A 27641-nucleotide genomic window follows, 5' to 3' on the forward strand; every position below is an offset into this window, starting at 1 on the left:
GTGTTTGTGGCCTGAGGTGTGCTGCCTGTGTTTTACTGTGCTACTCTTGTCAGATGTTTTGTGTGCATGCTCGTCTGTATGTGTGCATGGGATGGGTTGAGGTTGAGGAGACTGGGACGGGAAAGTGGTAGTTGGAGGGGGTGGTAGGAACAGGGACAATGGCTACCATCAGAGAGGAGGCCAGAGCCTGGAACAATCTCTGTTGGACTGCCAATCCACTGTGGATGCCCTCCAGGAATGCATTGAATTGCTGCATCTGGGATTACAGCCCCTGGATGGCATTCACAATGGTTGACTGCCCTAAAGAGATGGTTGTCAGGAGTTCAATAGCCTCCTCACTCAGGGCAGCAGGGCTCACTTGGGCAGGGCCTGAAGATCCTAAGATGAAGGAGATGCCCACCCTCCTGGGTGAGCGGGCACGGGCAACGTGGTGAGGGGCTACTGGGAGGGCGGTGCTGGTACGGGTGGTGGCGGCTGTACCTGGAGCCGGGGTGGTCCCAGAGGTGTCCACCACCACCAGGGAGCTCACATCGGAGGAGGAATCAGAGTCAGTGTTTTCACCTCCTGTCTCCACCGTGGTGCTCCCCTCGCCCTCCATCCCACTGGTTCCCTCGGCGTCAGCGGACTCTGCCTCCTGGGTCCTGTGAGATGCAGCTCCCTCAATCACCGGTGCCCCTGCTCCTCCGCCAGATGATGCTAATGCGCACATGGACAGGATGACAGAAGGAAAAAGGGGGGAGAGAGAGAAAGGGAACATTGGGTCAATTACAGCACCAATAATACAGTTGGCATACACATTACCATAACACAGAGGGTTCAGGATTGAGCACTATGCACCACACGGGCCAATCAATTGGCTAGGTGCCACAGCAAGATGAGGGCCAAACACCGCCAACTGCACCCCCCCTGGGACCCACTAAGCTCTGTCTGACATGGAATACAATCTAAGTAGGTTTCCTGAATTTGCTGTACACCCATTACCCTTGAGCTTGGTCAAGCTGCAATGTCTGACCTGGCATTAAGGGGCACTCACTGACTCACAACCACCATACCACCAACCAATGATTGTAGTTACGCCCACTGTACCCCCTTACAGCTGCTGTGATGCCTTCAAGTGCCCATTCAGCTCTGGGTAGGCCACCATCAGAATGCGGGTCATCAAGGGGGTCAGGTTCCGACGGGCACCCCTTCCTCGTTGTAAAGGCCATCCCCAGCTGGGCCTCTGCGGTCTTCCGTGCCCAGCGTCTCAGGTCCTCCCACCGTTTCCTACAGTGGGTGCACCGCCTGCTGTAGATCACCAGGGTCCGCTCCTCCTTGGCGATGGCATGCCACAATCCCTTCTTCTGATGGGCGCTGACCTGCAGAGGTAGAGGACAACATTACACATACAATCCAGCCTGTCACACATATGGCCTACAAATCCCATTTCCATCTCCATTGGTAGACACATCACCCCGCGCCCACCATGTGCACTACCAACAGACATAGCACCCCCCAAATGACACGATACTTGCACACCCAACTCCATGCAACCTTGCCACATGCATCGTGCCCAAGGTGTTGGTCTGGAGGCCCATACAGCAGTCCATACTTGGGTAGGACCCCTTCCACCAAATGCTCCAACTCTCTGAAGTGAAAGCACTGGCCCTTTTCCCGGTCACACAGGCCATGGTAGGTTCCAGACACCGGTCACAGCAGCACACACAGTGTAGGTGTTGTCCTGTGGAAAGTCAGGAATCAAGTGAGGATTTAGATAGAAAATGGTGGTCACGTTTGTGGTGGTGTGCCCGTCACCGCCGTAGCTGACCCCTATTGGCCACTATACCCTATGGAGCCCCATATTAGCCAATGAGGAATTGCACAGCGGTGCAAGACTGCCTTCCACCACAATGCCCAACATTGGCGGAGTTACCTCACTTCCACCTGTCCCTAGATACAGGACAGGTGGTCTCCATTTAATGGTGGTGGACAACATTCAGATGATCCATAACTGCGTTATTGCTGATAATTACAGGTACATTGCCATTCCCACTGTCCCATCACATTAATGCTCTATGTAAATTGACGTGGTGGTTCCATTGTTCAAATTGTGACAGCCTACTCACTCTTGTGTCCCTTAGATACCTAACACTGCAGATGAATAGGAGGTGGAGACAAGCCGTGTATAGACCCCTTGTGGACTTGGCTACAATGGAGGACAGGCACATAATACTCACCTATAGACTGGACAGGGCCACAACCACAGACCTGTGTGCCCAATTGGAGCCTGATCTGATATCAGCTATGCGTCATCCCACTGGGATCCCCCCTCTTGTGCAAGTCCTCTCAGTTCTCCATTTCCTGGCAACTGGTTCTTTCCAAGTGACAGTGGGCCTTGCTGCAGGAATGTCACAGCCAATGTTCTCAATTGTGCTGGCAAGGGTTCTGTCTGCCTTGGTCAAACACGTGGGCAGCTACATTGCTTTCTCCCAGGTGAATGATTTGTCCACTTTGAAGGCAGGATTCTATGAAATGGGACATATACCCAATATTATTGGGGCGATTGATGGAACACATATTGCGTTTCTCCCTCCTGCGCCAGAATGAACAGGTGTTCAGGAATCGGAAGAGTTGCCACTGACTTAATGTGCACATGGAGTGCCTGGCGGACCAGTACATCTCCCACGTCACTGCCAAGTTTCCTGGGTCAGTGATTGATGCCTTTGTTCTGAGGAATAGCAGCATCCCACAGCTGATGGCATAACTACAGAGGCACAGGGTGTGGCTAATAGGTGAGCCTGAGTGCCCACCCAATGTATGTCAATGTATGCCTTCTGGTGTTAACCCCATACCATTGTGTAAGGCTAATGTTTGTCCCTCAATACTTGCAGGTGACTCAGGCTAACCAAACCTATCATGGCTCCTGACCCCTGTGAGGAATGACAGGACAGGGGCTGAGAATCGTTATAGTGATGCACATGGGCGAACCAGGAGAATTATCGAAAGGATCTTCAGCCTCCTGAAGGCCAGGTTCAGGTGCCTGCATCTTGCAGGTGGATCCCTGTGCTAATCACCCAAAAAGGTCTGCCAGATAGTAGTGGCATGCTGCATGTTGTACAACCTGGCCCTCAGACGACATGTGCCTTATCAGCAGGAGGAGGAGACTGGAAATGCCACTGTGGCAGCAGTGGACCATGAGGACAGTGAGGATGAGGAGGCAGAGGGTGAGGATGTGGACAACAGAACATCAGTTATACGTCAATACTTCCAATGACACACAGGTGCGACAGTGGAACTGACCATTCCTCTATTGTTTTATCTGTGTGGCTGTAGCAGGATGGCATTCACTTCCTTTGCATCTCAACTTACTGTAATTCTCATTTTACAGATGTTGGCGATATTACAACAGTGTAGTGCAAATATTTGGCAGGAAAGTGCAATGGAATGGGGTGACGGTGGAGGAAAGTCTAGGGTATGGTTCCATTCTGTTTGTTGCACAGGTCCAGTATCCAAGGGGCCATAGGAAGGTGAGCAAAGGCATTTCAAAGTGGACAAAGTGACAGGGTAGGACACAAGGGGGACATTCAGGAGGGTCTTATTTCCTGGTGATGGTCTTGGCAAGTGTCTCTGGCTTCTGTCTGAGTCGCAGAGAATGTTTGCGGGGTGGTTCACCTTCTGCAGGGGGATGGGTGCTGGTGACCTGTGGGTCCTGTGGCTGGGCCTCCTGCCCACTAGTCGCAGCAGAAGTGGAGGGCTGGTCAGTAGGCTGGCTAGTGGTAGGGGCCCGCTAGTGTGCTGTCCATTCCCTCATGATGTTGGCCATGTCTGCCAGCACCCCTGCTATGGAGATCATGGTGGTATTGAGGGCCTGCAAATCCTCCCTGATCTCCTGATGGTGTTCCTCCTGCAGCCGCTTGTTCTCCTGCATGTTGGTAAGTATCTGGCCCATCTTGTCCTGGTTTGGTGGTAATCCCCCAGGACATTAGTGAGTGCCTCCTGGAGAGTCGGTTCCCTGGGCCTGTCCTCCCCCTGGCACACGGCGGCCCTCCAAGTGTCCCTGTACCCCTGTGCCTCTGTCCCCTGAACGGTGTGCCCACTGGCACTGACCCCATGACCCTGATTGTCTTGGGTGTGAGGTGTGGACTGGGGTCCCTGCAGAGGTGGGCACACTGCTGATTGACATGTCCTGGGGACAGAGGTTTGGGGACACTGGGTAGGTGCTGTGGTGTTGGATACTGATGGGGGAGGCTCTGTGGTGGACTGCAAGTGGGATGTTGTCCAGATCCTGAAGTCCAGAGTTGCTGTCATCACTGGGGACATCTTCTGTTGGGGGACTGGTTAGACATGGCACCTCCTCTCCACTGAGATTGGCTGGGGCACCTGTGAGGATGTAAGTGATGTATTATGCCTCATGTCTCTGACAAATTCTACATCCCTGGTTTCCCCTCTATCATTGCTGTTGCCCTGCCACCTTTGCTTGTGTATGGTGATGTATTGTGGGATTGTTAGTTCTTCATGGTGTGCATGTTTTTGTGATGGGTGTCCATGCAGGGCTGGGAGGGCTGTCCATGCATTGGAATAGCATGCAGGACTAGGCCTTGGGTTTAATGTGTAGGTGCAGTGTGTGGGATGGGGTGGAGTGATGGGAGTGAGGCGAGGGGGGTGTGATGGCATGCAGGTATGGGGGTGATAAGTAGTAAATATTGACTCACCAGTGTCCAGTCCTCTGGCAACTCCAGTGAGTCTCTCAGGATGCAGTATTGCCAAGGCTTGCTCCTCCCATGCTGTGAGCTGTGGGGGAGGAGGTGCGGTCCACCACCAGTCCTCTGGATGGCAAGCTGGTGCCTTGCTGCCATGGAACACACATTCTCCCAAAGGTTGTTCCACCTCTTCCTGATGTTGTCCCTTGTTCTTGGATGCTGTCCCATGGTGTTCACCTTGTCCACGATTCTCTGCCATAGCTCCATCTTCATAGCAATGGATATTTGCTTTACTTGTGCTCCAAACAGCTGTGACTCTACCCTGACTATTTCCTGCACCATGACCCGCAACTCCTCATCAGTGAAACTGGGGTCCCTCTGTGGAGACATGGGTGTTGTGTGGTGTGTGTTGGTGAGAGGGTATTGAGTAATGTGGAGGGATGTGGGTGTTTGTGGTGTGTGTCTAGTTGTCTCAGTGGTCTTGGTTTCAGTCTGATGGTAATAATTGGTGTTAGAGGGGTCTGGGTAATGTGGGTGTGTGTTATAGTACTGTGGGTGGGTGGGTGTGGTGTGTGTATCAGTGTGAGGTGTGTGATTTCGGTTTTGGTCAATGTAGTATTGTTTTGTATTTGGGTGTCCATTCTGAGCGCACCGGTGTGTACCACCAATGGTTTGAGTGGTGATTCATGGGTCATACTGTGGTGGGCATTGTTTTGTTGGTGTTGGTACTGACACTTTACCACTTACCTTTGGGCTGGCAGATTTGTGTATTTGGCAGTATTCTGTTAGATTGGTGTGTGTGTGTCATAATATGGCGAACGGATATCCACCACCACGGCGGTATGTTGGCAACTGTCACCGTGGCGGTAAGTGGGATTTACCACCAATGTCATACTGAGGGCCTATGTGTGTTTACTCTATATTCAGATTTCACATCATTTCACATTATGAATCATGACCTTGCAATGCAGGCTATGAAATAAGACATTTAGGCCTAAGAAATGAACAGAGGTTTTGATTTGTAGATCCACATTATTCATTGTGTAATAAAATGTGGGATGCCTCACTTTGATCAATGTCTGTGTGTAGTTACTCAATACCTACACATTGTAGGTGGTCCTCATAATGTCTCTGTTCTACAGTTTGGGCTGTCATTTTTGTAGTTGAGTATTTACCTGAAATGTTACTATGGTGGTAACATATCTCTCTCGTGACATTCCTTGCTGTCGGACTGTGTGTATCAAAGCCCATACTGGCACATGAACAACTAAACAATATTGTCGCTGGTTTAGTTTGTAGGGCTTCTCAAATCCCATGGAGTTGCCATTCCCAAGTTTCTGCTTTTGTAGAGAGTGTAGATGTGCAAACACTGCAGATGTGATATGAATAGTGTTCATTGTCTGTGTTGGGAGAGGAATGTCCCCTGCATGGTAAACAGACTTGTACCCCTGCCCTGAGTGACCCATTTGCCTCTGATATATGGTATTCTGGCATTTTTTACCCCATTCATGCGATAATAGAGCATGCACACGAGGTCTAGAATTATCCTTCGGCACAGGGCTCCAAAGTCTGATTCTGAGACCAGGAAGGGCACACCGAATGTCCCTTCTGTCTCACTTGGAGCTACTATCCATGTCCCAGGTTGTCATCATTAGGGGTAGGGTCAGAGTAATTTTTTGCAAATTTTAGCATCTACGAACTCCACTCTTTTAAAGTTCCACTTGTATAAGACTCCCAGCCCCTTGCAAGGCCATCCTGTTTGCATGTCAAGAGCTTGTGGTGTAGAGGGTACATGGTAGCAGAATTTTGAGAGAAAGATTGCAGATACCGGTGGGATCCATTTTCTATTGCTCTTGGTTCTGCATGGTGTAGGAAGTAATTTATTGTACAGTTTCTCCATAAAGTGGGAGTGTATTGCCTGCACTACTGAGCTGAAGGGTATAGCTCTGGTCACTGAAGTGTCGGAGGGTGAAGATAGGGCTGCCTTTGGAAATTCTACAGTGACCTTTGTTGCAAGGGTTTTATAATTGGTCCTTCCTAAGCACTGCCATTTTGGTTTCCGTTTGGGGGATTTGGTGGAGTAGGCGGATTTTGTTGTTAGAGAGAAGGAAGCTTCTACGCAGGGCCTGTTCCTCTGTTGCTTCCTGAGTGCAAAAACTCAAAGCCACACCGTGCTACTTTCTGGGGCACTAACATTCATGTCTGTGCCCCTTTAGGAGCTAGATGCTATTTATATAACAGGGAACATCCAAAGTGGCTCTCTTGCTCATTGTTGGGTCACAAACGCTCATGTCTGTGCCCCAGAAAGGGGACAAACATTGTTAAGATTTTTTTGCCCAGCGCAAAAATCCATATACAAAACTGAAAGAAGCCTGCGTAGTTCTAGAATCTGGCCTACAAAAGTGTTCAAAGCAATTAGATCTCTGATGGGAAGGATTAACCTATAAGTACTTAGACTACAGTAATAGAGTCAATTAAATTTGAACATACTGCTTACTTTGTCTCTGTGACTGAATCTTCCAAATCAAAACACAATCTTCTAAAACCCTATAATGAGAGAGTTGATATTTGTATCAAATAAATATCACTCAATACCAATTTTTCAACACAAAATCCAACATTACACAAATTTAGCATTAATTTTGAATTCTGCTCAAGCCATGTGCATTATGAATGTCATTGTTGGCACTGTCCATGTTAGCACCGTGTTTCAATCATTGGAGCATTCCGTCTAATAATTTGATCATGGAACGTCCGTGGATAGTCCAACGCTAGATCACAAGCCGTAGCAGAAATTAATCCATCAAGAACTCTATAGTGAACTTTATCCATTTCTAACTTTACAGATCTTTGGTGGACTCCACAATGAACATGGTTGATGCGTTTCAGACTATTGATATCCGGTCTCCTCAGGACTCAACACAGTGGTGTAGCAAAAACTTAAGGGGGATCCCTGCAAAGTACCTGTAGTTGGGCCTTTCCCCTCTGGACCCAGTCAGGGACCTGCCGCCCATGCACAGTGTACTGTGCTGAAGGGCCCCCCGGAGCTTCAGGGCTCCCCCACACTGCGGGGGCTGCAGGGGCCTTTATTACACCACTGACTCAACAATGTAAAGTGTAACCACTTGGCTAAATACAAAATCAAATGAAAATGACCCAGGGGCTCAGGTGATCGAGGGTTCCCAATTGTTTTTCCTTTTTTTGAATATTTTCATTGCTTTTCCAATTTATACAAAACAAAAGTTTTACAGTAGAGCACAGCAACATAGTAAAGCAAGAGACAGTACAGTCACATATCCAACACATTCAGAATCACATGAGGATCAGAACGATGTGAACAATACACATAGACCAGGTAGATCAGCCCAGAATATCAGTTGTTTCATCTGGTTCTGTCGTCCTCAAATAGGTATGGAGGGGTGCTCAGATATTTTTAGGTCTGGACATGGGGTGTTGCGGAGATACGTAAAGTTCACTAGTAGTGCTGCAATATATCATATCCTTCAATCAGTGGTGGGTTGCACAGTGCTGCCCCGAAGAACAGCTATGTGTTCTTTGGCTAGGAGCAATGCCAGTGCTGCAAAACGTCTGTGCATAAAATCTTGGGGTTTAACATATCCCAAGAGTGCTAGGAAGGGGTCGGGGGAATGGTATGCTCCATCATGGTGGAGATTAGGACAAAAAAAGCCTGACAGTAAGAATGTATCATGGTACAGATCCAGGGTAAATGGACAAAGTCTGGGTGGTCGGCTCAACATTCAGGGCAGCTATGGGATCTCGAAGGGTCAAATTTAGCAAGGGCCTGAGTGGTGGTGTATGCTCAGTGAAAAAAACTTGTAATGAAGTAGCTTATGTCCCCTACTAAGGGAAACTAACTAAGGCTGCTGGCAGCAGTAGCATCATGCCTTCTCTGGAATAGTGTAGCCCAGATCCCATTCCCATTCCCATGCCACCCTTTATGCAGTAGTTCATAAAGACCATAGCTCCAAGCATGTGTGGTATAAGTGGGAGATTAGCCTAGTATTCTCTGTAGTCGAAATCACTATTGTAAGCAGGGGGTAATGTGAGAGTTCCTTGGGGTATATAGGCAATATTTCATGCAGTGTGTTGTGCAACCAGAGACAAATGAAGATGTCCATTAAAGAAGTGTTCTCTGCTGACCCGAATGCAGTGTGGAGATCAACCTTGCCATTAACAAAGAGGTCCCCCATAGTGCGCAATTGGTGATTCGAAAGTGTGAGTTATACTAATTTGTCTTGTGTCATGGGGAGCCATGGGTTGTCAATAATAGGAATATCTGGAGAAAAAAGGAGGGTTGCACACAAATATAGATGGAGTTTGGACCATGCCAAGCAGGTGCTGGAGATGGTATGCATAGCCAAGGGCTCGTAAAGTAAACTCTTGGGTAGGATCAAGGACAGAGGGAGCTGTTCTGCCTGATCACGCTCCGGTTTCTGATAGAGACGTCTGGCATCCAGATGGTACCAGTACTAAGAGAGGTGGCACTGTGCAGCTAGACAGTATAAGCAAAAGTCTGGTACACCGAACCCCCCTTTAGTGTAGAGAAGTGTAAGAGTCTCCCACTTAATCCTGGGTCAGCGACCCACCCATATCAGTCTTGTCAAAAAGGGTACGCACCATAGAGAAAAAGGAGTTATTCAGTGCGATCGGGATATTAATGAAATAATAGAGAAAGTGTGGTAGAGGCACCATTTTTATGATGGATACAAGTCCTGCAAGGGACAGAGGCAGTCAATTCCACCTGTCGATCTCAATGGTTAGCTTATCAATTGCAGGCCTTTAATTACAGTGAATCACCTCATCTACCTGTTTATGAATTAAAATACCAACGGACTTAGGAGAGTTATTGCACCATTGCAGTGGATACTCCCTGGAGCAGGGAAGCTTGGCATCAGTTTGTGGGAACAGTTTCCGATTCATGCCAGTTAATTGACAGGCCAAAAAGGGCTCCATAGTGAGTTATTTCCCTGATGATCGGGGGAAGATGAGTAGCGGGATCTTGTACAAACAATAGTATATTGTCTGCATAAACAGATGCAAGAATCAGACCTTTCTTGAATCGTAATCACTTGTGCATGAGACGTTCCTAGAGGTGATGAATCAGTGGGTCAAGGGCTATGAGGAGGAGCAAGGAAGAGAGGAGGCATCCCTGACATGTGCCTCTGGAAATAGGGAATGGGTGCTTAAGGTGATTATTCACCCACAAACAGGCTAAAGGACAGGTGTACAGAAGAATAATTAGGTCACAGAATCTGGGAGGTATACCTAGTTTGAGAAGGGTTGCCCTCAAGAATGACCATTCTAGAGAATCAAGTGCTTTTTCTGTGTCAAGAAGTGCAACTGCTGTAAGGAGCGTTGGAGGTATTTGGCTCATAACAGCAAATATAGTTCATAGATTATTATTGGTGGAGCAATGGTATACAAAACCCATCCGGAGTGGGGAGTGGGATGGGGAAATAATCTGTTCCATGAGAAGTGCCATACAAGTCACTATAACCTTGGCAAGGTTTTTATTGTCGTAATTGAGCAAAGACAGGGGTCTGTAGGACGCGCTGAGGTGTGCCGGCTTCCCAGGTTTGACTGCCTCTTGCAAAGTGGGGGAAAGAGTGTCCTCCTGGAGAACTGCTGTTGCCCATCGGTGAGCCAAACCATAGCTGTCTCAGAGAGGTAAGAGCCAATGTCATCAGCATTATCTAATGAGCTTGTGGTTTACAGAGTTTGATCATAGTTCAGAAGTGTCTTGGTGATTGTGGCTTCATCAGTGTCATTTAGAAAATGGGTAATGTATGTTTTTCGGTAGTGAGGTCGTAGTCGACGGACCAAGGTGCGACCAGGACAGTCACCCTTCCAATACCAAGGGTCTCTAGAGTATTTACCAAGGTAAGCTAAGTTATCAGTCTGACAAGTTTCAGAATTCTTGTAACAAAAGTGATCGCTTGTGTAACTAAGCAGGCTGCGCACCTGCAGTAGTGTCAGAGACAAGAGGTCTCGCTGCACGTGAGTCAAATTGCCACATATGCTTTTCAGGACCCCTGAATGAGTAGATATACAAACCACGCTGATGTAGGCCTTGAAGGCCTCCCATAAGGTAGCATGTTTAGGGACCAAGACTTAGTTTAATCCCTTAGCAGCTGGGCCTCCCCCCCCCAGTCCTGAGCCCTTTTTTGGCCATTTGGGATAGTTCGGGCTTAGGTTTTCATAACGTTTTGTCCACATAAGCTATCCACACCAAATTTGCGTCCCTGTTTTCCAACATCCTAGGGATTCTAAAGGTACCCAGAGTTTGTGGGTTCCCCTGGAGGAGACCAAGAAATTGGCCAAAATACAGCCAAAAGTTTGTTTTTTTCACAAAAATTGGAAAAATGGGCTGCAGAAGAAAGCATGTTTTTTTTACCTGAAAATGGCATCAACAAAGGGTTGGCAGTGTTAAAATCACCATCTTCCCAGCTGTCAGGAACAGGCAGACTTGAATCAGAAAAGCACATTTTTCAACACAATTGTTGCATTTTACTGGGACATACTCCATTTTTACTATTTTTTGTGCTTTTAGCCTCTTTTGAGTTAGTGACAGAAATGGGTGTGAAACCTATGCTGGATCCAGGACAGCTAAACATTACTGAAAATTAGATAAAATTATGAATTTATCAAGGGGCCATTTGTATAGATTCTACAAGGGTGTCCTACAGAATATAACAGCTGAAATAAAAAAAATATTGAAATTGAGGTGAAAAACACAGCCATTTTTCTCCACATTTTACTCAGGTACTTTTTCCTGCAATGTCATATTTTCAAAAGTAATATACCATTACGTCTGCTGGACTCTTCTGGTTTCAGGGATATATATGGCGTGTAGGTTCATCAAGAACCCTAGGTACCCAGAGCCAATAAGGGAGCTGCACCTTGCAATGGGTTTTCATTGTATTTGGTGAAATAGAAAGAGTGAAAAACAGGTATCAAGGAAACCTCTGTATTTCCAAATTGGGTACAAGATAAGGTGTTGAGAAGCAGTGGTTATTTGCTCATCTCTGAATTCTGGGGTGCTCATACTAGCATGTGAATTACAGGGCATTTCTCAAATAGATGTCTTTTTAACACACTGTCTTACATTTGGAAGGGAAAAATGTAGAGAAAGACAAGGAGTATTAACACTTGTTCTGCTATTCTGTGTTCCCCTAAGCCTTCCGATAAAAATGGTACCTCACTTGCGTGGGGATGCCTAATGCCTGTGACAGGAAACACAATATGGGCACATCACATTTTTACATTGAAATCTGACGTGTTTTTGGGAAAGTGCCTAGATGTGGATCATGGCCTCTAGTTCAGCCGGCACCTAGGGAAACCTAGCAAACCTATATATGTTTGGAAACTAGACACCTAGGGGAATTTAGAATGGGGTGACTTGTGGGGCTCTTACCAGGGTCTGTTACCCAGAATCCTTTGCAAACCTCAAAATGTGGCAAAAAACACTTTTCCTGCAGATTTTGGTGCTGCAAACTTCTGGAACCTGAGAGGAGCCAAAACTAACTTCCACCCAGCATTCCTCCAAATCTCCCGATAGAAATGGTACCTCACTTGTGTGGGTAGGCCTAATGCCCATGACAGGAAATGCCCCAAAACACAACATGGACACATCACATTTTCCCAAAGAAAACTAACCTGTTTTTTCCAAAGTGCCTTACTCTAGCTCAGCCGGCACCTAGGGAAACCTAGCAAACCTATACATTTTTGAAAACTAGATATCTAGGGGAATTCAGAATTGGGTGACTTGTGGGGCTCTCACCAGGTTCTGTTACCCAGAATCCTCGGCAAACCTCAAAATGTGGCAAAAAACACTTTTCCTGCAGATTTTGGTGCTGCAAACTTCTGGAATCTGAGAGGAGCCAAAACTAACTTCCACCCAGCATTCCCCCAAATCTCCCGATAGAAATGGTACCTCACTTGTGTGGGTAGGCCTAATGCCCGTGACAGGAAATGCCCCAAAACACAACATGGACACATCACATTTTCCCAAAGAAAACTAACCTGTTTTTTCCAAAGTGCCTTACTCTAGCTCAGCCGGCACCTAGGGAAACCTAGCAAACCTATACATTTTTGAAAACTAGATATCTAGGGGAATTCAGAATGAGGTGACTTGTGGGGCTCTCACCAGGTTCTGTTACACAGAATCCTCTGCAAACCTCAAAATGTGGCAAAAAACACTTTTCCTGCAGATTTTGGTGCTGCAAACTTCTGGAATCTGAGAGGAGTCAAAACTAACTTCCACCCAGCATTCCCCCAAATCTCCCGATAGAAATGGTACCTCACTTGTGTGGGTAGGCCTAATGCCCGTGACAGGAAATGCCCCAAAACACAACATGGACACATCACATTTTCCTAAAGAAAACTAACCTGTTTTTTCCAAAGTGCCTTACTCTAGCTCAGCCGGCACCTAGGGAAACCTAGCAAACCTATACATTTTTGAAAACTAGATATCTAGGGGAATTCAGAATAGGGTGACTTGTGGGGCTCTCACCAGGTTCTGTTACCCAGAATATTCTGCTAACCTCAACATCTGGACAAAAAAACACATTTTCCTCACATTTTGGTGATGGATAGTTCTATAATCTGAGAGGAGCCACAAATTTCCTTCCACTCAGCATTCCCCTAAGTCTCCCGATAAAAATGATACCTCACTTGTGTGGGTAGGCCTAGTGCTCACGACAGAAAGAGATCACACAATGGTCAATGTTGGTCCTCACATGAGGGCAACTGTTGACCCTGGGGTGATCCATTCCTGACGCAGGCACTAGGTACAGGCACTCAAGTGGGGTAGCGTGCTTATCAGGACAGGTGGGGAAACACTGGGTGGTAGGAAGTTTGTGGATCTCAGCATATTCCTGGAGTTTGTGTGACAGAAATGCAAGAAACAATTGAGTTTTTATTCAACATTTCACGTTTGCAGGGTATTCTGGGCAAGAAAATGTGGAGGAATCCACATAAGTCACACTTCTGTGGACTCCCCCAGATGTCTACTTTCCAGACATTTCTGTGTTTCGTAGGTTTGCTGAGCCCAGGACCAAAAACGCAGGTGCCTGCCTTACAAAATCAGGTTGTTTTGATGTCTCCACAGTACGATTTAGGTGGTGGAATTTGGGGCTGAACTAAATTTGGGAGCTCCCAAGAGAGCACTCTCTCTCCGTGCTTGCCGCCACATGCACCTGCTCTCTGGGTTGGGCTAACCCGCTATTGTCCCAGCTGGACTGTCCTCATCCCCTCCCTCATAATCAATGGAAGAGGAGTTACCCAATGGGACTCCTCCGACTGAAAAATCACTCCCAGAGTCTGTGCCATTGTCCTATCCCTCAGATGCTGTTTCAGTATCTGTTGTCTCAGTCTCTGATCTTACGTCAGAGCTGTCCTCTATAACCCAAATGAGGGCTTGAGCAACAGTCATTCAACGAGATGCCATCTCTGCTACTGGCTAAACTGTTGCTCTAAAACACTAGCCTACGTAGACAGTCACAAAATTGCTGGTGGGTGTGTGATACGTGCAACAGTAGAGGTCTCCTTACCTTCGCTTATTCCCTCAATAAGTGAGTTCTTTCAAGACACTCAAAAAAAGGCACACTATTACTTCACCTTGTCACATATCTATAATCACAGTCTTTTGCGCTTCTAGCTCCCAGTCTAACAATAATTATTGGTGCTTCCACTCCCATTACCTCCTCCTCGGGTTCCCTCACTACCACCCAGCAAAAGTGCCCTTCATATCTCCATAGACCCCCACACATACAGTTCATTTGTATTATAGCACAGGTAATGGCTGACTTTACTAATCTACTCAGCTATTTACATAAAATACAGATTTAATATTTGCAGTAGGCAAATAAATCTTCTGCGCTACTTTATGGCATCAAAACTGCCACTAGACAAAAGTCAGATCCTTTTCATTGCTGCCTAAAAGCTACAGTTGAAGCACGTCAGTTGATGTATGTGCATTGATCACATTCATTTGTGGATGTGGTTTTCCTGGGGGCCAATCGCAGCCCCCCAGGGAAACCACACATGCGTTGACAAAAATTATATCTATATATATATATACAGAGACAGACATCTATATATAAATATAGGTATATCTATCTAAATAGTCAATAGTAAGCTGATACTAAGCTCTCCACCCATTAGAATCAGGTCATTGTGCACATGGTTTATCAGGGTAGAGAGTCTGTTAGAGAATTTGGGTGTGTCAGTATTTAGGAGCATACACGTCTACTAAGAGTAGAGACCTGCCAGCCATGGCACCCAATACAAGTGCCTGCCAGCCCTCATCATCTGCGCTGTGGTCATGATATATGAAAGGGAGGGATTTGTGAATTAAGATGCATAGTCCATGGGAATAGTATTGGAAATAGGAGCTATAATAGGACAAACAGTGGTGGGAGCCTCAAATGTGCGCATATTGACAACTGTCTAGGGGGATAGATGAGTTTCCTATAGGAATGTGAAGGTGATGTGGTGCCTGCGAAGATTCTTGTTTACCTATTTTAGGATTATTCAGGCAGCGTATATTCCAGGTGATACTTGGCAGGTCTAACTCTTGGGGGTACATAAGACGTTATTCAGAACCAATGTCATGCAAGAGTTCAACTATAGAGAAACCATTGAATATGGGAGTTAGGAGAGCAACACTGAAGTAGCAATAAGCAGAAAGGAAAATAAAAAAACAGTTAAAAAACTAAACAACCTCCCCCCAATACCAGTTTCAACATAACGGACCAATCCACAGCAAAGAGTGAACTGAGCAAGAAAGAGAATATTCAGATGTACACCTTTGGGGGTGGCAATGCTTCAGGTAAATGATGCCCTTTAATATGTTCTTAGGTTGCATTCGTATCTGCGGTCTGTAGTCGAGAGGTGCACATTTAAATGGTTATCATGGATGAAGACACAGTAATTGGCGTGTCACATGCAGGGTGGCTATCAACATCAGTACATCCAGAAGGCATAGCATCAGATGACCATTAGGTTGGCGTTAGTTCAGTGGAGGACATGCGTTGGCAATGCTGCCGAGGCATCAGAGGAATGTTTCAGAGATCCATGCCCAGAGTCAGGTTTGTCTCTGTTCTACCGCTTGCAGAATTGGATCACCTGTGTAGGATTAGTAAAGATCTGGTTGTGACCATCTGCCTCCACCCTCAGACGGGTCGGGTATAGCATGCCATATTTCATTCCCTGCATGTGGAGGTAGGCTTTCGCATCTGTAAATATTTGTCTAGCCTCCTACACTGCAATTACAAAGTTGAGTACTATGGAAAGTATGGAGCCATGATATTGAAGGGGGGCTCGCTCTCTGACCAATCGACACACTGAAGCTCTGTAACTCTCTCCCAGTTATTCTAAAGAATTGTTCTACTCTTCTTGCCTTTCCTAAGAATCGAACGATGTGGGTATTCTAATGCCGGGAGTTGAACTCTCCTTTTCTTTTGGCTCAGTGCAGAGAAACCCTATTTGGGTAGCAGTGCACTATATAAAATATTTACAATTACAATGTCCCTGAAGTTAAGGAGATGCACAATGAGTGGGAGCAGGGGGGCCCATAGGACAGTGGGGGCCCAGGGATCTATGTGCATGCTCCACCACAAATGTGTCTGTGAAAAGTTGGCAGGTGAAAAGTGCAGTGAGCAAATTTTCGATAAAAATATAGAGGTGTCCCATGGTTGTCAATTCTGCAACTCCCATAATGTGAATATTGTTCCACCATGATCTGGCCTTGAGATCTTTATGCTTGTCCATGGCTGTTTTAAGCATGCGTTCTACTTTCTCAAAGCATTTAGGGCCCTATGGACGAAAGCTTTTTCCCATAGACACAGAATGGGTAAAATCCTTTGGTACATCTGGCCCTTAGTGATGTTGGATGTGTCATTTTCTACTTCAGAAAGGCGACGCTCAGCCCAAAAATCAAAAAATCTAATTTGCACTTGTATAACACACTACTCACCCATTAGGGTCTCAAGGCACTGTACACGTACCACTGTGGAACCCCTCCTGGCTTTTCCCTGTGAGGCACCCACGCCTGAGCAACCCCCAGGGTGAAGCCAGGCATCCAAGTGCTGACAGGGCCATTGGGGAGATTAAGCAAGCTATTGCCCAGAGTTACAGAGTGGGACCCATTCATTAGATTAGGCACCAAGGTGAGAATGATCTGGTCCAAGGGAATTGAGCCCAAGACCCACCAAGGTGGGAATTGAACGCAGGTCCCGGGCCAGATTTCTGCATCAGGGGCTGCTGCTCTAACCATTGTGCCACACTTCTCCACAGCCTCATCTAGACAGGTTGCATGTTGGTCTATTCGTTCCCCCAAGATGTCCAAAAGGCTGCCAAGGGCATCAAAATTTGCATCAATTACCTAGAAGCGGGCACGGAATTCCACACAATGGAACAGTGCCATTGGTAAGTAAATCAGTAGCATCTTTTGAGGGGCGTCTTCAGAGTCTGAGGGGCAGTGTTGCTGTGATCTTTCCCTTGCCAAATTGAAGGTGAGCTTCTGTTGTTTTGGGTCACCATGCCCCATAATGTGTAATCTACAAGGAGGTAGCAGAGGGAGCAGAGGGACTGGGTGAGAGCAGTGATATGAGCCAGGTAGCGTAAGCAATGTGATTCTAGTAGATGGGCATAGTGCCCCTAGTAAGAGGGCAGTGAAGAATAAACAGTGGTATTGGTGGGTGCTATAGTATCTCAATTCGTGGCAGCTGGTTCTGGTGTGTAAGTCAGCAGTATTAAGAAGTCATTGAGGCACCCATGGGCCACAACTAAGGCCAGGCTAAGTGGTCAGTCTGCCTATTATTGTCTTAAGCGCAGCTCTATGTGTGCAGGGGGTGGGGGAGCCCTGCCATGCCCCACACCATGGGCCCCCCAGGTCTGAGAGAGAAATGCAGTATTTAGGGAGCCAGCAGCACAGGGACAGGCACAGGAGCCCACAACTGTGTGTGGCAGACTGGGAAGAATTCCTGGCAGTGGGTTAGAGCCTTACTCAGCACCCAGGAATTGATGCAGGGTTCTCCATCAACCGGCTTGCCCACAACATCTCACAACTACAATGGAGCTGCAGTTCCAATCCTCACAGTAGGCAGGCCTTGGCAGGTAAATCCTCAAAGTCTGCTGCCTCTGGGAGGCAGACACACAGGCAAGCATCCGCGTCTGTCATCAGGGCTCCAGGGAGGTCAAAGGCATCAGGCAGCCAGTGCCAGGTGGGAGATGAATCTGGCCCCTGCAGGTCAGTCTTCCGCAAGGCTCAAGCATCAATGGATTGAGTAGGCCCTTCGGATGGCAGGCACAAATTCCACTGTTCCAATCATGACTGAGCCCACATGGTCAAGGCCATCCTTTGCAGCACCCTCTTCAAGAGACCAAATCTCGGCCCCTCCCGTACGATGCAGCAGGTCGCCAGGATGAATACAGGAAGGCTAATGCTGAGGCCACACTCTTAGACCAATGTCACATTCTGCAATGTGTTGCAGTAATTAATTTTGTGCCAGGAAATTGTTGAGGTATGTATAGGATTTATGGACTGCTGAACATAATGCATAGTCTAGTCCATGTTGGTGTTATTGCCTCTAAATCTCATGCAGGCCCTTTGACTCTAGCCTTAACTTGAAATAAGATGAGAGAGTTCAATACCATTAGTACTGCTGGCTGGATCCTTTGAGTGTGTTCTTCATGACTATATTCTTGTCGCCTCTAAAGATAAGCCATAGATGTCATATATTGTTGTGCTGAGGAAGGGTTCCTGGTCAGTGTTGTAAGTGCCAAAGAAAGTTATTGTGTGTGTATTTTATTCAGTAGTAAGCCCTACACTCACTCTTCTTTCCTGGTTTGGATTTTATTACCCTCTAGTCCAGCCCTTTTAACCTGGCTGAAAATAGGATAGCGACCCCCCCTTACTAGGTCGACCAGATGAAAGGTGGTTCACCAGAAGCCACTGAAAGAGTAATCTCAGGGTAGTCTCACTGAACTGTCTTCTGTAAGAGGCAAACGTTCCCACCTGATTCCTCAGAACATTTAAAATTGCTAGGTACTTTGAGCAGTTCTTGCAACAGTTGAATTTTACATCTCTCAAAGCATATTTTGTGTTCTCTATATTTACCTCCTTTTGTCGAAGAAGAGCCCCTTGAAACAATGACAGGAGTGTTTTGCCAACCTCTGCCTCCACCTGCCAGTCTGCAGGAGTGATTATGGTGAATGAGGATCTAGGATGCACACCCTATAATTGAGAGAAGAATGTTTTAGACATGCTTCTATATGTATATGCCTTCTGTGTTCCTGGGACCCGCAAAATTAAATTGGTATGCCTCGATCTGTTTTCTAAATCCTCCTGTTTAGCTAACAACACATTCCTTGTGTCTTCTTATCTCCAAAAATCTATCTTCTATATGATGTTGCTCCAGTGAGCGTCCATCCAGCATTCTCTGTAGACCAACTAGTCTATTGTAAATTATAGTGATGGCTCTTTAGATATCATTGATGAAGGATTTTGAGTCTGAGTTGATGGAGCTCACTTCGGAGCGTGTAAACTCTACAAATGGAGAAAGGAAGTATTGCGTGATTGCCTTGTAAGTTTCACATGCAGCTCAGAGTCTCAAAGCCCCTGCATCTTTTCCCAGATTCACAGGGCCATATTGGTAATGTCCACAAAGAAAAGCATTGCAGTCTACAGCATGGATATATTCCCATCTTCGCTCCCCACCTTGGTGCACTGAGTAGGCCAAATGCTCAATTCCATATTCACTCAGTACATAAAGCCAGACTTCATTACATTGGGATTCTCCATCAGAATCCTCATACACAGAAGGCCACTACAACCAACCACATCATGGCAGGAGAGGCCTTCGTTGGGTGAGATAGAATTAATCGATTGAGGGCATGCACTGTGGCAACCTGCTTCAATGTGCCTTTGAGTCCAGGCATCTGTTCACAGACTGCGCCACTCGATATGCATGGTTTTCTGGCCTGTCTGCTCTGCTTCCACCTTCACCTGAGAAGAGGACCCCTTCAGTCCTTCTTTATTTCACCCACCACAACATCTCAGCCACAAGGCTTCTGCTACACTTCGAGAAGGCAGTTGGCTCCCCTTGCATGCTTCAATGTGCTGAACATTCAGCACACCCCCTGCCCTTCCTTTTGCATGACAACAGCTTCACATCCATGCCCATGCCCATTACCGAGCTCCAGAACCTGTGACCGTGCCTCTGGTGAGGCATGGGGTGCTAATCATGCTGCTATGAACCAGGACCAGAGCAGAGTCAAACAGTTTATCATCACTCCATCCCAACTAGGCCACGCTGCTAGGATTAATCTTGTTTCAAAAAGTAAATATTTGGGTTTTTTTTGCAGCTGGGTGAATAGTGGACTGTCTCAGTTATTTTGCAGGCACCTGGATAATTAGCTCCAATTCTCTGCCATTTAATTGACTGCTGGCAAAAAGTGATCTTGCCTATTTTCATATCTGCATAACAAATAGTAGATAATGTCTGCTTTTTAGCCTGATGCCCAGAACAACATAAAGTGTATTTGCTCTTGGCCCAAAACAGGACCAATATATAAATAATCACAACTTTTTATTGGGTGACTGGGTACAGACTTACAGCAGAGGAAGTTGGTTTTCTTAACTGGCTTGTCACCTTCATAAAGTAGATGCATGTGATTCAAATAGCTGTACAACCAGACCTGAAAACTCTAAAACGTATGTGTTAATAGCCTAGAGATGTAGCTTAAGGAGTCACTACTATTGTATTCCTCTGACATTTATTGTGTAGGAGGAGGGTTGAAGTTGGCATAGGTAACAGGCAGCTGGAGTAAAAAGGGATTAGTTAGAAGATCAACCAAGGGGACATAAATGAGGTAGTATCTCCTGTTCCTTAAATTCTGGGGCTAAATATGTTTTAACATGATTCAATATTTGATGTGAGTTTCATAAGTTTGCTTAGAATAAAGCAATGGTGTACTAATATGATAAATAAGTACATTGAATAACAAGAAAGCAATAAAGCATTTGTAAAGCGCAGCTTCTCACCTGTAAGGCTATCCAGGTGCTTGAAGTAGGTCTCATTCGCTCTCCTTTCTGAATTCGAGGGGGAGCTGCGGAGATGGAGGGGCAGGGTGTTCCAGGCCTTAGTGGTGAGATGGTAGAAGGAGCTTCCTCTGTCATGGCAGCGGCGTGTGCGAGGGTTGTGTGTTAGAGCTAGGTGTGTGGAGCGCAGGTTTCTGCGGGATGATGCAAGTGCAGGCACTGGTTCAGGTAGGCAGGCCCTTGGTCATGGAGGGGTTTGAGGGGTTAGGTCAGGAGCCTGAAGAAGCATCTCTTCTGCACTGGGAGCCAGTAGAGGTCTTTGAGGTGCTGGGTGATGTGGCCTCTTTTGGGCAGGTGGAGGATCAGTCTGGCTGCTGTGTTCTGTATTGATTGGAGCCTTTGCATGAGTTCAGTGGTGGTGTCTGCATAGAGTGTATTGCTGAAGTCCAGTCAGCTGGTTATGAAGACATACATTACTGGCTTTCTTGTATTGATGGGGAGCCACTTGAAGATTTTGCAGATCATACAGAGCTTGTGGAAGCAGGCTGAGGAGATGGTATTGACCTGAGGTCTCATGGAGAGCTCACTGTCTAGGACGATGCAGAGATTGGGGGTGGTCTTTCGGTGTTGGGGTTGGTCCACCAGGAATCATTCCAGAGTGCGCAGTGTTTGCCAAAGAAAAAAACATCCATTTTGTCTGTGTTAACGGTTAAGTAGTTGTCCTTCATCTATGGTTAGACATTCTTCATGCAGTTGTGGAAGTTTGTCTTAGTTGAGGTGGGGTCGCCAGAGAGTGATGGGATGAGCTGTGAGTCATCAGTGTAGGAGATGATATTGATCTGCGATCTGACGATGTCAGCGAGCGGTGTCATATAGATGTTGAAGAGTGTAGGGACAAGGGAGGAGCCCTGGGGAGGAACACAGATGTTGTGCTTGGCTTGCGATGTGAACGGGGGAGGCAGACTTTCTGAGTGCACCCTGTGAGGACGGATGCCATCCATCTGTTAGTTATTCCATTCTGGTGCAGGCAATTGATGAGTGTGTCGCGGGAAACCATGCAGAAGGCAGTGGAGTGGTCAAGCAGGATAAGGGTGATGAATTCTCCTATGTCAAGTATGGCATGGATGTTTTCTGTTGCAGTGATCAGAGCTGTCTCGGTGCTGTGGCTGGTTCTAAATCCTGCTTAGGAAGGATCTAATAGGTTGTTTCTCTCCAGGTGTTCTGTGAGTTGGAGGTTGATGGCATTCCCCAGGACTTTGGCGGGGAATGGGAGCAAGGAGATTGGTCAGTAGTTCTGGAGTTCATTGGGGTCTTTCTGGAAAGGTGCCCATGTTTAGCGTAACACTGATGATGGTGGTGAGATGGTGGCTGATCTGGTCTCTTCTGAAGTTGACTAGTCGGTGGGGTAAGGGGTCGGGCTGTGCTCCGAGTGGATGGAACCCATAAGAGTGGTTGTGTCTGTGCTGTTTCTAGGTGTTGAGCAGTGGTCAGTTGTGGTGATTGATTGGAGGCTGGGGTTGTTGGAGGTTTTGGGATCGAAGTTCTTGTAGATGGTTGCTATTTTGTTGTGGGAGTGGATGACAAGAGTGTTTCAGAGCTTCGTGATGCAGGAATTGAGTTTTTGATGGCTGTTGGGTATGTGAACTCTGACAATGGTGAAGAGTTCCTTGGTTCGGTTGGCACTGGTATAGGTTTGCATTGTCTGGGCTTCCCTCTTTGTCACTCTGATCTGTCGGTGGTAGTCATTGAGGGCTGATTTGAAAGTGGCTCTGTCGATTTCTTTTCTGCTGGTGCGTCATCTTCTGTCAAATTGTTTTCATCTGTCTTTTGGCTTTCTGAGTTCCAGAGCTTGCTTGGCTGGTCTGTGCACTTTACTGGTTGGTGGGAGTGACTTGGTCAGGGGTGCTGGTGATCCAGTCGAAGTTCTGTACTGTGTGGTCTAGGTAGGTGGGGTAATTGGGCTGTGTGGCACTGCAGGTGTCAGTCCATTGTTGCTGAGAGACCTTGGTCCAGCTGTGGAAGGGTGCACTGTTGTGTTTGGGGACAAAGTGGGCATTTCCAGTGATGGTGAAGTGTACAATGGAGAGATCCGACTAGGTGAGGTTCAAGGTGTGGGTGTACCTGATACTATTGCTAGACATGAAAATGGGGTCCAATATGTGTCCTGCTTTGTGGGTGGGATTTGTGACTAGTTGCTTGAGGCCGATGTTGTCTACTGTAGTCTTCTCAAGACATTGGTGGTGTTTGTGTTGATGGGGTCATCTAGGTGGAAGTTGAGGTCTCCCAGGAAGACTTAGGGGGTCATTCTGACTTTGGCCCTGTCAAAAGACCGCGGGGGTCATTTCGACTTTCCCGCTGGGCCGGCGGGCGACCGCCAAAAGGGCGCAGCGGGAAAGACCCTGCAACAATGAAGCCGGCTCCGAATGGAGCCGGCTGAGTTGCAGGGGTGCGACGGGTGCAGTTGCACCCGTCGCAATTTTCATTGTCTGCAAAGTAGACAGTGAAAATCTTTATGGGGCCCTGTTAGGGGGCCCCTGCACTGCCCACACCAGCGTATCTGCTGTTCAGCCTGGCTAAACATAAGTGGGTAGAGGAGAGTGGTGTGGAGTGTCATAGAGTGGAATGGCAAAAGTAGAGTAGTGTGTTGTAAAGTGGAGTGGCAGAGTGTTGTGGATTGGAGTGGCATAGTGTGGAGCCACATAGAGTGGCATAGAGTAGAGTGGATTGGTGAAGAGGTCAGTGGCATAGAGGCCCTCATTACAACCCTGGCGGTTGGTGTTAAAGTGGCAGTAATAGCTCCAACAGGCTGGCGGTAAATACCGCCAAATTATGATCATGGCAGTGAGAACCCAGATAGACAGCCATTTTACCACACCGACCGCCAGGGTGGATACAACAGGCAGTAGCTGCCTACAGCCAGGAAGAAGTCAATTTTCTGGCCACCATATTAAGACCCTTGAAACCGCCACCTTTTCCGGGGTGGTACCAATGATATTAAAAGCCTGGTAGAAACACTGCACAGAAGGGAAAGGACTCACCTTTGGAGATGCAGGAAACAACCACGCCGCCATGGAGCCCGAGCTGCATGTCTTCCCCATGCTCTTCTACCTGCTGCTCCACCACAAATACCAACGACGGCTAAGACGACGACGGTGAGTACAGCCAAACAAGGGAGGGGGGAGGAAAAAGAGAGTGACACACACATGCAACACACACATTCCCACTCCCAACACCATAACACATACAGCTGCAGTACTAAAACATATTTACCTTGTACCTCAGATGAATAATGCAAGGGCAACAGGAATTTACTAAAGTGAGTGTAATAAGAACAACACAGTGGAAATAAGAAATATGCAAAGCAACAGATATATACAATTGTACATTTCAAGGGACATTGCCCAGTCCTCAATGTGCGTGGGCCACAGGCCAAGGTCCAAGGCCCCACTTGTCACCTGCATCAACATGGAGAGAACACTGCAGGGGCATCAGTTGGTAAATAGGCAGGCACCTCAGGAGGACGGGGGCACCACAGCCGGGAGATGAAACAAGACCACTGGTACTGGAGGGGGCAACATACCCTGTGCTCTTGATCCTGGGGAGTGCAAGGCCACAGTCTCTCAGGTGAGTGTCATTCCCACTTGATGTGCGGGGGCAGGCTGCACAGCAGCCCATGGACGCAGGATTACATACCGTCCACCGACGGTGACGGATGCTCAGTGCTGGTAGTGATGCTGCTGCTGCTGGTGGGGGGAAGCTCCAGCCCATCCCCTGCAGCCTCAGATGTCTGCCCACTGGTGGTGGTGGTGCTGCTGCTGCTGGAGGGAGGAAGCTCCAGCCAATCCCCTGCAGCCTCAGATGGCTGCACAACCATGGTTGGTGGTGGGGGCTCCGTCAGAGTCCCTTCCCCCAGGCCTCTTGCCCTTACTGCCTGCTGGTGCTGGCTCCATGCTCTTCCTGGCAGCAGCTGGGGCAGGCTCCTTGGTCTTCATGGCAGCAGCTGGTGCAGGCTCCTTGGTCTTCCTGGCAGCAGGTGGTGCAGGGTCCTTCTCCTCAGGACATGTGCCCTGAATCCTTTCCCACCACGAGTGGGTGTGGTGACTATTGGGCCCGTGGACTGGGTGGCTGAGGTGCTTGCCTGTGTTTCTGCCACCCTAGCCAGATGTGCAGGATGGGGGGAGGGGTAGGGAAGAGGTCAAGCTGGGCAAGGAAAAGCTTTTTAGGGACATTGGGGCAGGAAGAGGGAGAAAGTTGGGAGTGGAGGAAGAGGGAGTGGTTGTAGGAGGTGTCTGTCTGCTGATTTTGGTTGCAGGTGCATGGGCTGGATGCTTTTGTGAGGTGGATGGCTGTTGGGTGTCTGGGTGCTTCCATTTGTGTACTTTAGGAGGGGGGGACAGACACAGTGGGAGAGGACACAGGGGACGTTGTTGAGGAGTCCAGTGAGGTGTGTGTTCTGGGAGGTGTGGTGGTGATGCTGGTAGTGGATGAGGATGTAGTGCATGCAGGTGTGAGTGTAGACGGAACTGGGAGGGAGGTGGAGGGGGAGGGGGAGGGGGACACAGTGGAAATTGTGGATGTTGGTATGTCTGCATCTGGATGGTGTTTGCATGAGTGCCTGTGGGATGATATGTTGTGCTTGTGTTTGCCTGTGCCACTCTTTTGTGTTGTCTTGTGTGCATGCTCGTCTGCCTGTGTGCTTGGGATAGTTTGGGGTTGAGGGGACTGGTATTGGGAAGAGTAAGTTGTAGGGGGGAGGGTGAAACTGGGACAATGGCTGCCATCAGAGAGGAGGCCAGAGCCTGGGTCGATCTCTGTTGGGCCGCCAAGCCAGTGTGAATGCCCTCCAGGAATGCATCAGTCTGTTGCCTCTGGGCTGCCAGCCACCGGATGGCATTCACAATGGTTGACTGTCCTACAGAGATGGATCTCATGAGGTCAATAGCCTCCTCACTGGGGCAGGGCCTGAGGTGCCTGGGGCGAAGGAGATGCCCACCCTCCTGGCGAGCGGGCACGGGGAACTCAATGAGGGTGGTGCTGGTACGAGGGTGGCGGATGTACCTGTAGCTGGGGTGGTCACAGATGTGTCCACCAACACCAGGGAGCTTCCATCGGAGGAGGAGGCATCTGTGTCAGAACTGTCCCCTCCAGTCCCCGCCGTGGTGCTCCCCTCGCCATCCGTCCCACTGGTGCCCTCACTGTCGGTGGACTCCGCCTCCTGGGTCCTGTGGGATGCAGCTCCCTCCGTCATCTGTGCCTCTGCTCCTCTGCCAGATGATGCTAATGCACATAAGGACAGGGTGACAAAACAAAAAGGGGGGAGAGACAAAGGATTCACTGGGTCAATGGCTGCACCAACACCACCGCTGGCGTACACAGCACCCACACACACACAGGGAACAGGCCCACACAATATACATTGCACTACCAGTAATATTGCTAGCCACCAAGGCGTGGGGAGGCACACACACCGCCAAATGCAGCACACCAAGGACCCTTGCAGCCCTGACCAGTAGTGGATGCCTACGAGCTAGATAGCAGAATTATCACTTCAGGACCCTTGCCACCAGGGGACCTATGCTGCAATGTCAGGCCTGGCCTAGGGCACCCACTGGCACACAACCCCCGCCCAGATACCTCCCTACCATGCGTGTGTTGTTATGATGCGCACTGTACTTACCCCCTTGTGGCTGCTGTGATGCCCTCAAGCGCCCATCCAGCTCAGGATAGGCCACTGCCAGTATGTAGGCCATCAGGGGGGTCAGGGTTCAATGGGCACCCCTTCCTCGTTGCGAGGCCATCCCCAGCTTGGCCTCCACCGTCTTTCATCCCCAGCATCTCAGGACCTCCCACAGTTGCCGACAGTGGGTGCTCCCCCTGCCGTAGACCCCCAGGGTCCGCACATCCTTGGCGATGGCACACCATATACCCTTCTTTTGATGGGCGCTGACCTGCAGAGGGAATACACACAGGAAAATAGTATCAGTCAGACAGTCCTGCCTGTTACACTTATGGCCGACCATACCCCTTCACATCACCATTTACACACACATGGCCCAGCACACAACCTGTACTGCGCCCATGGGACATTCACCCACCCCCTTACACGAGGCCTTCACACACCACTCCATGCTTTCATGCCACATGCATTGTGCCAACAGTGTACTCAACTGTTGGTCTGGAGGCCTATGCAGCTGTCCGTACTGGAGTGGGACCCCATCCACCAGTATCTCCAACTCCACTGAGGTGAAAGCAGGGGCTCTTTCCCCAGTCACACGGGCCATTGTAGGTTCCAGACACAGGTCACAGCAGCACATGCAGTGTAGGTCCTCTCCTATTTAAGATCAGGTAGCAAGTGAGGAATCAGATAGAAAATGGCAGTCACGTCCATGGCGGTGCATACTGTCACTGCCGGCATACATCACCAGTGGCCACTGTACCACATAGGGCCCAATGTTAACCAATGAGGAGTTGCATGACGGTTCTTGACCGCCTCCCGCAACAGCGCACAACGTCAGCGGAGTAACCTCACTTCCACCTGTCCCTCCACACAGGACAGGTGGGCGCCATTTCAGGGGGGGCAGGTCCAGGATTATTACTGCATCACTGTCTAAATTTAGGCAAACAGGACAATTCTCACTTACCCATTACAATTTGACAGCATGCATTGTACTGTTGTATCCCCATTGTTCAGTTTGTGACCGGATCCCGGATCCTTACTCTTTTGTCCGATAGATTGCTATTGCTGTGGATAAATAGGAGATGGACACATACCCCTGTGTACAGACCCCTGGTGGACTTGGCAACAATGGAGGACAGGCACATAATACTCACTTATAGACTTGACCGGGCCACAATCACAGTGTTTTGTGACCAATTGGAGCCTGACCTGATATCTG

Source organism: Pleurodeles waltl, chromosome 10 (genome assembly GCF_031143425.1).
Source record: "Pleurodeles waltl isolate 20211129_DDA chromosome 10, aPleWal1.hap1.20221129, whole genome shotgun sequence".
Taxonomy (NCBI): domain Eukaryota; kingdom Metazoa; phylum Chordata; class Amphibia; order Caudata; family Salamandridae; genus Pleurodeles; species Pleurodeles waltl.